This window comes from Gorilla gorilla, chromosome 2 (assembly GCF_029281585.2).
Source record: "Gorilla gorilla gorilla isolate KB3781 chromosome 2, NHGRI_mGorGor1-v2.1_pri, whole genome shotgun sequence".
In the NCBI taxonomy this organism is placed as follows: domain Eukaryota; kingdom Metazoa; phylum Chordata; class Mammalia; order Primates; family Hominidae; genus Gorilla; species Gorilla gorilla.
The window spans coordinates 35666101-35678814 of NC_086017.1; the positions used below are offsets into that span (position 1 = coordinate 35666101).

The 12714-nt window shown below is 39.6% G+C and overlaps 2 long non-coding RNA genes across 4 annotated transcripts in view; both read left to right on the plus strand.

The window, feature by feature from the left end:
- Positions 1-5098, plus strand: part of LOC129532654 (uncharacterized) — a 51186-nt gene extending 46088 nt beyond the window's left edge. For 2 of the 3 annotated variants that reach the window (XR_010132778.1, XR_008678484.2), the window contains 3 exons: positions 2298-2507; positions 3115-3374; positions 4741-5098. This is a non-coding gene — a long non-coding RNA (uncharacterized lncRNA). The remainder of the gene's footprint in view (positions 1-2297; positions 2508-3114; positions 3375-4740) is intronic. The other variant, XR_010132779.1, reaches the window with a different exon arrangement.
- Positions 5099-7634: 2536 nt separating this feature from the next.
- Positions 7635-12714, plus strand: part of LOC129532655 (uncharacterized) — a 305109-nt gene continuing 300029 nt past the window's right edge. The window contains exon 1 of the long non-coding RNA XR_008678487.2: positions 7635-8073. This is a non-coding gene — a long non-coding RNA (uncharacterized lncRNA). The remainder of the gene's footprint in view (positions 8074-12714) is intronic.

Consider the following 12714-nt stretch of genomic DNA (forward strand, 5'->3'; position numbering starts at 1 on the left):
TTGCAACAGAGATCTTTTGCCTGCAAAGCCTGAAATCTTTCCTATCTAGCTCTTTTAAAAAAAGTTTGCTGACACATGCTGTAGATTCTCAAATGCCACCCATCTATAAACACAAGTGTCATTAATTCTTAGAACCAGATTTGCTTCACATGGTTTAAATCAAAACTATTACCGTGCAACCGACACCCAGAACACAACTGCTTCAATAAGCAGACAAGCAAAAAACCATCTTGGGAGCAGTGATTAAGCACTGGCAAAAGCTCCTAAGAAAGTTTGTAGACTATATCTTTGTGTTTCATTCAGAATAAGATGATAGAATATAGATTATAGGTTTCTCACATTAAAATTTCCATGTTAATTCTCAATTAAATTCTCATGTTAATTGTTACTGACCATAATTTTGACTTTTCTTAGGAATACTGTTTTTAAACGAGAAGAAACAAAGAGAAGGAAGCAATATTTTTTACATATATGAATTCTTCTTGGATATTAGTTCTCAGTTTCAGGAGTGCTGATTTCATTAACCTTGAAATATTGGAGTTCGTATAAAAGGTTATGAATATAAATGAACTCAGTGTTAAAACCTGTCAACATCTACTTTAAATAGCAATGTAAACGCTGTTAGAAATAAAAGGCTGTTGTGGCAAGCTTTGTAACTAGGTTGATGCGAGTGCTAGAAGGCACAAAGATTATGCCATATAATGCTATTCTGTTACTTGCTTAATTTTAAAAATGTGAAGGGAAAAGTTTTATATCTGGCTTTGTGTAGCAGGTTAGAGCTGGACCATTGGGGTTCTCAGATACAGAAGGAACAGATTGGCTGGTATCTAAGACTTAGAAGTCAGTCTGAAAACAACATGTTCTTGAGAGTAAGCAAGAAATCAAAACAATTTATATGTTAAATGTTCCACAAGATCCTTGGCTACCATCAAAGATAAACAACAAAAGACATGAACTGGAATGCAAATGCTATTCAACCGATTGTGTGACACTGGGCAAGATACTTAGCTAATCTAAATCCTGGTTGTTCATGAATAAACTGAAGCTCATCATCATCATTATCATTACCTTCATTATCACCACTATCATCATCATTATCATCATCATGATATAACCTTCACTAGTATTTGGAAGTTGTTTATTATAGGTCACCCTTAACATAGATCATCTCTTTTAATCCTAACATAAAACACGTATTATTGTCCTTATTTGACAGATAAGGAAATCAAAGCTTAAGGTAGAAGTAACATTCCGAAGGTAACACAGGAGTCAATGACAGAGTTGGGCTGCTCCATGACCCAGTCTTTTAAACCCGTGCTAATGAAAACCCTTTTCTGGTATATCCATATATTACTGGTGGGTTTTTATAAACAAAATATTTTATTTTCTCCCGTGTATTTTTTCTGCATATTCCAAATTTTCTGCAATGATAGCATACATTATTTTCTCTTTTTTCAACTTTTATTGAATGTAAAATAATGTAAAAATTAATATAAATAAAATTAATAAAAAATAAATTAATAATTAATAATGTAAAATTATTTACATTATTTTCTTTTTTCAATTTTTATTTACTTGACATATAATAATTGTACATATATATGGGGTAGATAGTGAGTTCCAATACATACCAGGTATAGCAATAAAATCAGGGTAACTAGCATAATCACTTCAAACATCAAACTTTTTTTTTAATGTTGAGAACATTCAAAATCCTTTCTTTTAGCTATTTGAAAATATACAATAATTTATTGTTAACTCTAGTCAACCTATAGTGCTATAGAATAGTAGATCTTTCTCCTTCTATCAAGCTCATTACTGGTGGCTGGGCTTTCATGTAATTTTTTTGAAAGAAGTTTCTAAAGCATATTAAGAATCTAAAAGTGTTACCATCCTTTTATCAGGTAATCTCACTTCTGGGAATATTGTTAGGAAATACTCACATAAAAGTAAAGTAAAAAAGGACATTTACTGCAGTATTACTAATCATAGTAAACAACTGGAAACTTCTTAAATGTCAAACAAATGAGAAAAGATTAAGTAACTAATGATATATTACATAGTATCTTAAATATTCACCATGAGGCCTATTTAGTAATAAAGTATAATGCATGGATTAATTATATGAAAAACTGGAATATATAATTATATTCACATGATGATGACAATTCTGTAGAATTTTGCATGCATATGAAAAAGGCATGTGGGAATATAAAGAAAATATCAAATATTGTTTCTTGAGGTGGTGATATTTCCAGTGAACTTCTCTTCTCTTATTGTTATTGTAATCTGTACAGGTAATGAAGAAATTTGAAATACAACATATATACCTGCTCTATGTACCTCACAGGATAATTGTGAAGATCAGCCAAAAAGATGAGTAAATGATATAAAGTTGACAAACTGTAAGACAATTGAAATACCATAAAAAACACCAGGCTGGTCTGGCTAGAAGAAGAAATCTTGTGTTCAGACTGAACAAAACCCTAGGATCCCAGGACAAGCAGGTTTGGCTCCTCCTCTCATCCACCCTCATGATCTGGGCCAGAGATTGGCAAACTATGGCCCATGGGCAAAATCCTGTCCATACTCAGTTTTCGTATGATCTATGAGCTAGAAATACTTTTTAGATTTTAAGTGGTTCAAAGAAAAAAAAATCAGAGAATATTATTTCATGACCCATGAAAATGATATGAAATTCAATTTTCAGTGTACATAAATGAAGTTTTTTTTGGAACAGAGTAGCACCCATTTACTTACATATTATCTATGGATGCTTCATGCAATGGCAGCAAAGTTGAGTGGTTGCTATGAGACCATATTGCCCACAAAGCTTAAAATGCTTGCTATTCTTGCCCTCTACTAAAACAATTTTCTGACCCTTAACCTAGGCCAACTTCAGTTCTTCACATCTTGTCTTGGCCTTATGAGAACTTTATTCTAGAGAATTTTTTTCCCAGTTGCACTTACATGGTTAGAAATACTGCCTTTTCCTAGTATTTAGGCTTTAAAACATGTTTTCAAAACATTAGGGGTTGGAGCCATTGAACGGCTCCAACACCAACCAGGTTTACATTGCAATGTTTGCTAACACACAAATACATGTTCTGGTAGGTGCTCAGTGGGAGATACAGGACCTTTTTGGGCATCAAGAGATTTAATCTTTGATCTGTTCAAAGTTTGACCCGTCTGGGCCTCTGTTTCCTTATTTATAATAATGAAGAAAACTGGATGATTTCTGAGGCCCCATTCTACGTTTCTACAATGGCTTGTGTTATTTTAAAGGTTGGTGGTTCTTCACGGTTATTACATGGGCGCTTTTGCTTCTTTGATGATCTCCCTGTCTCTAGGACAATTAACCAATCCTGTTTAAGGTAAGAGATAAAAACTTAAATGCTGCAGGGACTAGACAGGTGAAATAAACGAGGGAACCCACCTGAGTTAATAGAGTCTGTGGTAAGCATTGTGGCATGCTGCAGAGTACAGCAGGTCCTGGAATAACATTGTTTTTCTTCAGTACCATTTCATTATAATGCTGATGAGAAAAAAAAAAATGATCCTAGGCTGGGGCCATTGTCTTCATTTGCACATTCTCCTCATGTCTGTATGGATTTTCTTCAGATACCCTGGTTTCCTCCCACATCCCAAAGATGTTAGGTTCATTGGCATGTCTGAATTGTCCCAGTTTGAGTGAGTGTGGATGTGTGTGGGAGTGTGTCCTGTGATGGAATGGCGTCCTGTCTAAGGTGGGTTTGTTCCCGGACCAAACCAAGGGTCAGGCTGCTATTTCATGAAGCCCAATAATGAGACACAGATTAACTGGGGAGGAAGAGAGTTTTTATTTATGTAACTGGTTACAGGGAGAAGGCCTGGAAATTGTTGCCAGACCAATGCAAAATTACAAAGTTTTCCAGAGCTTATATACCTTCCAAACTATATGTCTATGTGTAAGTGTGCATTCATCTAAAGACATAAATGATAAACTTCTTTTAATCTATAACTAGGGTCTGAGTCCTGAAGACCTTCTTCTGAAGCCAAAGTAAATTTTCTTAATCTAAATGGGTCCAGGTGTGGGGGTGATTACCCTTATCTGGTCTCCCGCTAAATCACAGAGGTTTGGGGAGTTCCTTTAGATCCAATAAACCTGTTTATGGAGGCCTGGGGAGTTTGTTCAGACCCCCAATAAAGCTTGTTTAATCCTAAATGGGTCGTGTTAATTCCTTCATTATTTTGTCATGCTTTAAGGCCCAGGAAAGGCCTAGACAAAACTTTTGGTGGGCTTTTGTTACACTGCAGCCTTTGTGTAAGGACACTGGCTCAATCAGCTTTTAAATGTTTAACCTCCCTACTCAGTCAGTGCTGGGACAGTTGTAATGGAGGCCTGCGTTAGTGAGACCTGGCCTGCCACAGGTTCCCACTTTGTGACCCAGCTGCTAGGATACGCTATGGTCACCCATTACCCTGAACTGGAATAATTGGGTAAATAGTTATCTAATTTGTTTTTATTGCTTTTTCTCATTTGAATGTATACCTCACATTTATTTCAATGTTTAATATTAGAAGTATTTTGGCCTTTATTTAGATGTCTGATGATGTTTTTGTGACCAGAAATATGCCATAGGAACTTAACTCTTGTTTATGTCAATTAGCCTATTATAAAATTGGTTTTCTCATGTAACCACTGAACCAGTTTTAACTGACCCTACTCTATTGATAACAGGATATTAAATTATTTTACAGGCACAGAGTGAAGAAATTACGAGTCATACAGCTGAAGTATGCACAGAAAAGATTTCAACCTCAAATAAAATCTGGAACTGAAGTTTCACTCCCCTCATGGAACAAATGTATCAAGACTTGGTCAGAACTGAAGGCCAGAACACTTTCAAAAGTGAAGGGGTACAAGCTCAGGAATGTTAGGTGTTAAGATCCCTTACCATACTTTACCATATATGGTCTTGTTTAAAGTTCTTCCAATCAAGACCTACCCACCAGCACTTCTGCATACCAGCCTGCTCTCTCTAACCCAGAAAACTCACCCCAGACTCCAGAATGGGGAGATGGAATTGAGCTTTGTCTCCTGCCTCCTCGCCAGCCAAGCCCACAATAAAACCTTTTTTTTTCTTAAAAACTGGTGTCATAGTATTTGCGTCTATGTTAACCAGGAAGCGAGCCCATTGCTCAGTAACAGTTACACATCATGTCATTTAAAGCTTCAGTTTTCAAGAACTTATCGGTGATATTAAGTGATACTTACTGCACTTGGCCCATCTGAAGGGAGCAGCTATAACTCAGCTCCAGCTGACTATTAATTTATTGACTATTAATTTATGTTGCTAGATCTTTCACATTTTCAGAAGATGGATTTTATGTGAAATCTAATATATAAATGCAGGCAACTAATTCAAATTTTAAAAAATACTATGTAGCCCGTCTTCCCCAATTCCAGAATGCAGAATGGGCCTCTGAGTTACCATTTTAAGAACTCTTCCTCTATGTGTACGGTAATTTTTATGTAACTTTCCAATGGGGATGGACAACAAAGTTTCAAGGAACCCTTGGCCATCTGAAAATCCGATCTTCAGAGTATGACACTAAGCTGAGGTGGCAGAATACGTGTTTCCAAATGAACCTAGGTCTTGTGTTCACTTAGAACTTGCAAGATTTAAAAAAGCTTTTGGTATTATGACTCTGATTTTTAGGAATAGTATTTCTAAAACTTTATAAACAAGTAATACCCCCCACATTCACTTAGAAGCTGATCTTTTCTGTTTGGCTTCATGTTGTTAGGTAGAACAGACCATTTAGCTCAACTAGAATGGGAGTAAAGAACCTGGTCTTGCCATGTAAATTACTTCTGAACACACTATCCTTTCCTTTCTTCTTTTTTCTGGGTTAGGGGGATGTGATATATTTGTTTATTCTATGGATATTTATCAAGTGCCTACTAAGCGTAGGAATTGCTCCAGGTGCTGGGGACATAACAGTAAACTAAATAAAATCTTGCTCTCATAAAACTTACATTCTAGAAGGGAAGATAGACAATTAATAAATACATAATGTTAGACAGTGATAAGTGCTAGGAAGGAAAATAAAACCAATGAAATGTAAGGAGATAGAGAGTGATGGGGAGTATTATTTTAGATGGTATAGTCATGGAGGGCATCCTTGAGGAGGTGACATTTCCACAGAGATCCAAATAAGGTGAGTAAGCCATTAGAATATTTCTAGGCAAAGAGAACACCACATACAAACACTCCTGGGCAAATTTCTTGGTGTGCTTCAGGAATGTCAAGGGGGCCAGTGTAGATGGAGCAGCTGTCAGCCAGGAGAAGAGTAATAGGAAATAAGAGTAATAGGAAATAAGATCCAAAGGGTAGCCAACTACCAGATCCTGTAGGGTTTTATAAACATAGTGAAGACTTTTATTTTAAGAATGTAGGAAAGCCATTAGAGGGGTGACATCATCTGATCACCTCTTAAGAAGCTCACTGTGGCTGCTGTAGGCACAGGGGTTTCCAGCAGAGGTACCTGTTAGGAGGCCATTGCAGTGATCCAGATGGATGAATGATGCACTAGGCTGGTAGCAGTGGATATTCTGAGAAGCAGTTGGATTTGGATAATATTTTCAGTGGTAGAGGTGAGAGATGACAGCGTGCTGGCAGCTGTCGCTCGCTCTCGGCGTCTCCTCTGCCTGGGCTCCTACTTTGGCGGCACTTGAGGAGCCCTTCAGCCCACCACTGCACTGTGGGAGCCCCTTTCTGGGCTGGCCAAGGCCAGAGCCGGCTCCCTCAGCCTGCAGGGAGGTGTGGAGGGAGAAGTGCAGGTGGGAACCGGGGCTGCACACGGCGCTTGCGGGCCAGCGCGAGTTCCGGGTGGGCGTGGGCTCCGTGGGCCTGGCACTCGGAGCGGACCCCAGCCCACAAGCCCCGGGCAGTGAGGGGCTTAGCACCTGGGCCAGCAGCTGCTGTGCTCCACTTCTTGCCGGGCCTTAGCTGCCTCCCCACTGGGCAGGGCTCCGGATCTGCAGCCTGCCATGCCTGAGCCTACCCTCCCTGCCGTGGGCTCCTGCGCAGCCCAAGCCTCCCCGACTATCGCCATCCCCTGCTCCATGCTGCCCAGTCCCATCCACCACCCAAGGGCTGAGGAGTGCAGGCGCACAGCAGGCAGCTCCACCTGCGGCCCCGGTGTGGGATCCACTGGGTGAAGCCAGCTGGGCTGCTGAGTCTGGTGGGGACTTGGAGAACCTTTATGTCTAGCTAAGGGATTGTAAATACACCAATCGGTACTCTGTAACTAGCTCAAGGTTTGTAAACACACCAATCAGCACCCTGTGTCTAGCTCAGGGTTTGTGAATGCACCAATCGACACTCTGTATCTAGCTACTCTGGTGCGGACTTGGAGAACTTTTGTGTGGACACTGTGTGTCTAGCTAATCTAGTGGGGACGTGGAGAACTTTTGTATCTAGCTCAGAGATTGTAAAGGCACCAATCAGCACCCTGTCAAAACGGACCAATCAGCGCTCTGTAAAATGGACCAATCAGCTCTCTGTAAAACAGACCAATTGGCTCTCTGTAAAATGGACCAATCAGCAGGATGTGGGTGGGGCCAGATAAGGGAATAAACGCAGGCTGTCTGAGCCAGCAGTGGCAACCTCCTGGGCCTCTTCGGCGCTGTGGGATGTTTGTTCTTTAACTCCTTGCAGTAAATCTTGCTGCTGCTCACTTTTTGGGTCTACACTGCCTTTATGAGCTGTTAATACTCACCTCGAAGGTTTGCAGCTTCACTCCTGAAGCTAGGGAGACCACGAACCCACCGGGAGGAACAAACAACTCCAGATGCGGCGCTCCGCCTTGAGAGCTGTAACACTCACCGCGAAGGTCCGCAGTTTCACTCCTGAGCCAGCGAGACCACGAACCCACCAGAAGGAAGAAACTCCGAACACATCCGAACATCAGAAGGAACAAACTCCAGACACGCCGCCTTTAAGAACTGTAACACTCACCGCGAGGGTTCGCGGCTTCATTCTTTAAGTCAGTGAGACCGAGAACCCACCAATTCCGGACACAGAGGTAACTTCTGTTCATTGTTTAAGATAATTCAAAGGCTGCTTTCTCAGAGATATTTCCTGAACTCTTTCTCCTTGCTGAGTTGAGTTTCTATCTCCTGTGATCACCCAAGCAGCCGTCTTTTACTTCTTTTTGACATACTACATTTTATTAAGTGCTTTATTATGTATCTGCTGTATCTATCTGGCTCCGAATTCTTTTTTAAGGACCAGGACCATGCCTTTTTTCTGTCTAGTGCCTGGCACTGTACTTGCACGTAATTGGTGTTAAATGAATGATTGTTTAATAGACATATAAATCAAAAAAATTAATAGGAAATAAAATTGGGAAGAAGAAAATGGATAGGGAGATAAGCTGAATCTAGTGTCACATCATCGGTGGTTTTAATTTTGGTGGACAGCTTTTCTGAGACTCAAAAAGCCTGGATGTGTTTGGTGGTCAGCCTTATCCTTGTGGTCTTCTTGTATCTCTATCAAACAGATTGAAAAATTCCCTTCAAGTAAATAGGATCTGAAGACAACTTCTGTGTCCGGGAGTCTCAGAAGTTAATATAACAAATTTATGAATGTGTAACTTCTGAAATTTCATAAAATCACTTTTAAATTTTCTCTGCCTTTGAGAGTAGATACTAATTTGAAGTTTATTGATGGTGGAGGGATAATTATAGACATGCCATTTATCTCTCAGCTCCTCTGAAACTGAAGCATTTAAATAATATGTTATATGTTTATACAGCCTCATATCCCATGTGTCAAATTTTCTTTTAATTTGAATATAAAATATAGAAGATAAAAGTGTCAAAATGATCTTACCGGTGAAATCCTTTTTATTGTTGTTCATTTTCATGTGGTAATGCCCTAAAAGGAATAATACGAACATGCTTTTGAAATGCAAAAGGAAGAATAGCATGAGCAGATTTTGAGCCAAGTAGTGAGCTACCAGAGACCAAATTATTCTCCAGGCTTTATTATTAGCTGACTTTGTGGATTTGGCCAGGGAATATGGAGTAAAATAAAAGCAAGCACTATCAATAATTCAATCACAGTCGATAAATTAACAAACAACTGCCAAAGAATGGTATTTGCATCAGGCATACTAAGTACCAAGTGGGGGGATTCCATCAGCTGGAGATTATGTTCCATTGAGCTCACAGAAAACCTAAGAAGAGGCTATTTTTCTCATACAATGAGAAGGCCAGAGATAGGCAATCTAGAGCAGTAATTGTGGCTTCACGTAACCTCTTTCTGGCTCTGTTCTGCCATCCCTTAGAAGTATAGCTTTCATTTTCATGGTTATGAGATGTCTGTTCTACCTCTAGTACTGTGTCTGCATTCCAGATATTTTTCATGTATCTTATAACAAGCATAGTGCCTAGCTCATAAGAGGTACTCAAATATTTATTTAATACATGAATAAATGGTGAGTCAGTGAAAAAAAAATCTGAAGTTGTACAAAAGTGGAAGCTCAGTGTTCCAAATTATTTAATAGCCCGTCATTATCAGATGATCCGAGCAATTTATTTTTGCATTGTTACAGGCTGTGTTCTCCAGAAGTAGAGAGTAGACCCTCAGATGTAGTCTGGTGTTCAAGATGTTTGTTAAAGATCAGTATCTGTAAAAGGAGAAGAGCTAGAAGCAGTATCAACTAGAGGAAAAAGCTAACATGCAGTGCAAGCCCAATGAAGCCTCTGTAGGTAGCTTTAGAATAAGCATTGCCTGTTAGACTGGTCTTACATTGGGTTGAAATGACCGAGTTTCCATATCCCTACTATCTCCTATCCCCTGACACTCTGCTTAGTCACCTGATGCAGGCTGCTCTGGGAAGAATGTGAACTTGAGTGAGGTGGCTCTCTGCAGCTAAGACTATGAAGAAGCTGAGAGTAGGAGGCTGCCTGGTGACTGTACTCCCCACTGCTGGGTGGGAAGTCCTTTCTTGAAGTGATCTGAGTGGCAAACCTCCATATCTGCTATAGTATATTTCACATATCCAATAACCAATGTCACTTGTCATGACACAAAAATAAAATGACAAGATCCATAAAACAAAAGGAAAGAAGAAAGAAGGAGGAGGCATCATGAGAGCAGAAAGCTTAGCTCAAGGAAAGTGTCTTAATCAAGTTGGGCTGTTATAACAAAATAGTATAGACTGGGTGACTTAAACAACATTTATTTCTCGCAGTTCTGGAGGCTGAGAAGTCCAAGATCAAGATGCCCGCACATGTGGTTCTTGGTGAAGGCCCTTTCCCTAACTTGCAGACAGCACCCTTCTTGCTGTATTCTCACATGGTGGAGAGAGGATTCCTTTCTTTTCTTGAGGAATAGCACATATTCACGAGCTTCCTTCATTCTGTCCTTTTTGAATGTTTCCTCTAGTCTCAGCTGGCAGTGTTTCTGCTGATATAATCCCATCTCTTTTCTGGCTTCTGTTGACATCACTGATTAGGTCTGTGGTTCACACCCACACTAATCTCCTTATCAAATGATTGGTCAGACACATGCTTGGTATTTTCTTCTGAACATGCTTTTTCTTTTTTTTTGCAATATAGACAGGCTGGGCATTTTCCAAATCTTTAAGTTCTGGTTCCCTTTTGCTTAACAATTCTGTCTTGATGTCATTTATCACTTTTTGCGTTATACTCTGAGCAGTCAGGAGGAACCAAACCAGTTTTTCAACCCTTTGCTTAGAATTGTCAGCTAAATATCCAATTTCATTACTTGCAGGTTCTACCTTTCACAAAACTCTAGAATAAAAACACAATTCAGAATAATTCTCTGCCACGTTATAACAAATATTGCCTCTTTAAAAATTGTTCAATAACGTGTTCCTCATTTCTGTCTGAAACCTTATCAGAATGACCTTTACCATCAATATGTCTACCAACAGTATGTTGATGATTAGTTACATGTTCTCTGAGAAGATGGAGGGTTTTTTCTTTCACTCTCCTCTTTTCTTTCTGAGCTCTCACTAGAATCCCATTGAGCAGTACCTTAACAGTGATCTCGAATTGTTCTGGTATGCATCTGAAAACCCTTCTAGCCTCTATCCATTATTCAGTTCCAAAACTGCTTCTGTGTTTTTAGATATTTGTTACAGCAGCACCCCACTTCTAGGTACCAATTTCTGTCTTAGCTCTGGGTACTATAAAAATACCATAGACTGGCCCGGTGCGGTGGCTCATGCCTGTAATCCCAGCACTTTGGGAGGCTGAGGTGGGCGGATCACGAGGTCAGGAGATCGAGACCATCCTGGCTAACGCGGTGAAACCCCGTCCCTACTAAAAATACAAAAAATTATCCGGGTGTGGTGGCAGGCGCCTGTAGTCCTAGCTGCTTGGGAGGCTGAGGCAGGAGAATGGCATGAACCTGGGAGGTGGAGCTTGCAGTGAGCTGAGATCGTGCCACTCAACTCCAGCCTGGGCAACAGAGTGAGACTCCGTATCAAAAAAAAAAACTATAGACTGGGTGGCTTAAACAGCCAAATATTTAATATATATATCATTTATATATTATATATATCTAGTGTCTGTCTATATACATATATATACACATATATATACAGCAAGGTGCTGTCAGTTTCCATTCTTGGTAAGCGCCTCTGCCTAGCTTGCAGACAGCCACCTGCATCCTGATCTGTCTGCTTGTAGTTGTAGCCTCACATGGTGGAGATGGGAGGACCTCTTTTTAAAAGGGCACTAATCCCATCATAGGGGTTCCATTCTTGTGATCTCATCTAAAACTAATATTCTCCCAAGGACTTCACCTTCTAGTAGCACCACATTGGGGGTTAGGGCTTCAATGTATAAATTTTGAGGGGACGTAAACCCTTTGTTTCAGTCCATAACAGAAAATGATGGCTATTGATGTTGGAACTCAGCATTGACTTTGCCTATATAAATGCAACATCGTTAATGAACAGTTCTCAATGGACAGAAGTCTCTACTTGGGCAAAGTGGTATAACAGCAGCAAGTACTATTTAAAACTGATTTGACTGGAAGGAAATGGTTTATAAATGGGATTTCTAATGCAAGTTGCTGTTTTGGCTCTGAGTATGGAATCTAAGCATGGCAATCTCACATAGAGCCCCACCTTGTGGTTAGTAGAAGAAGCTGCTCATCTCAGGAAATCAGTGGTTAGCTTTCTGTTCTTTAATAGTGTGGGCTGAAGTAGATGTTTTCTTGATTTTTAAAAGCATATGTTTTTTGAATTTTATCATTATATTAATTATCTTCACGTGGATACATAGCTGATAAGCAGTGCTTGATTTTATGACCCTTCAGCTTTGCCATTTGTTTCCCATATGCCCTCTTAGAATGTCCTTGGTACACAGTCCCCTCACCTGTATGTTATTTCTGGTCACTTTTTTACTCTCAGATGACTCCAACTAATCAATTACTGAGCTGAATTTGGTTCAGGGAGTATTTGCCTTTCAATAATGATAGCCTCTTGATAAAGTAAATGCCTTTAGGACCCTAGGGAATGACTCAAAATAGTGTGTGCTGGACATTTTGGTGTAAGGTGGGAGAAATATTTTGGACGGAAAGAAAAGCAGGAAGAGAGGTGCCAGACTTATTTAAATCTAACTCAATCTATACTATCTTTATAGGAAATTAAAAATATAATACAGTTTAATTATGAGCATAGTCT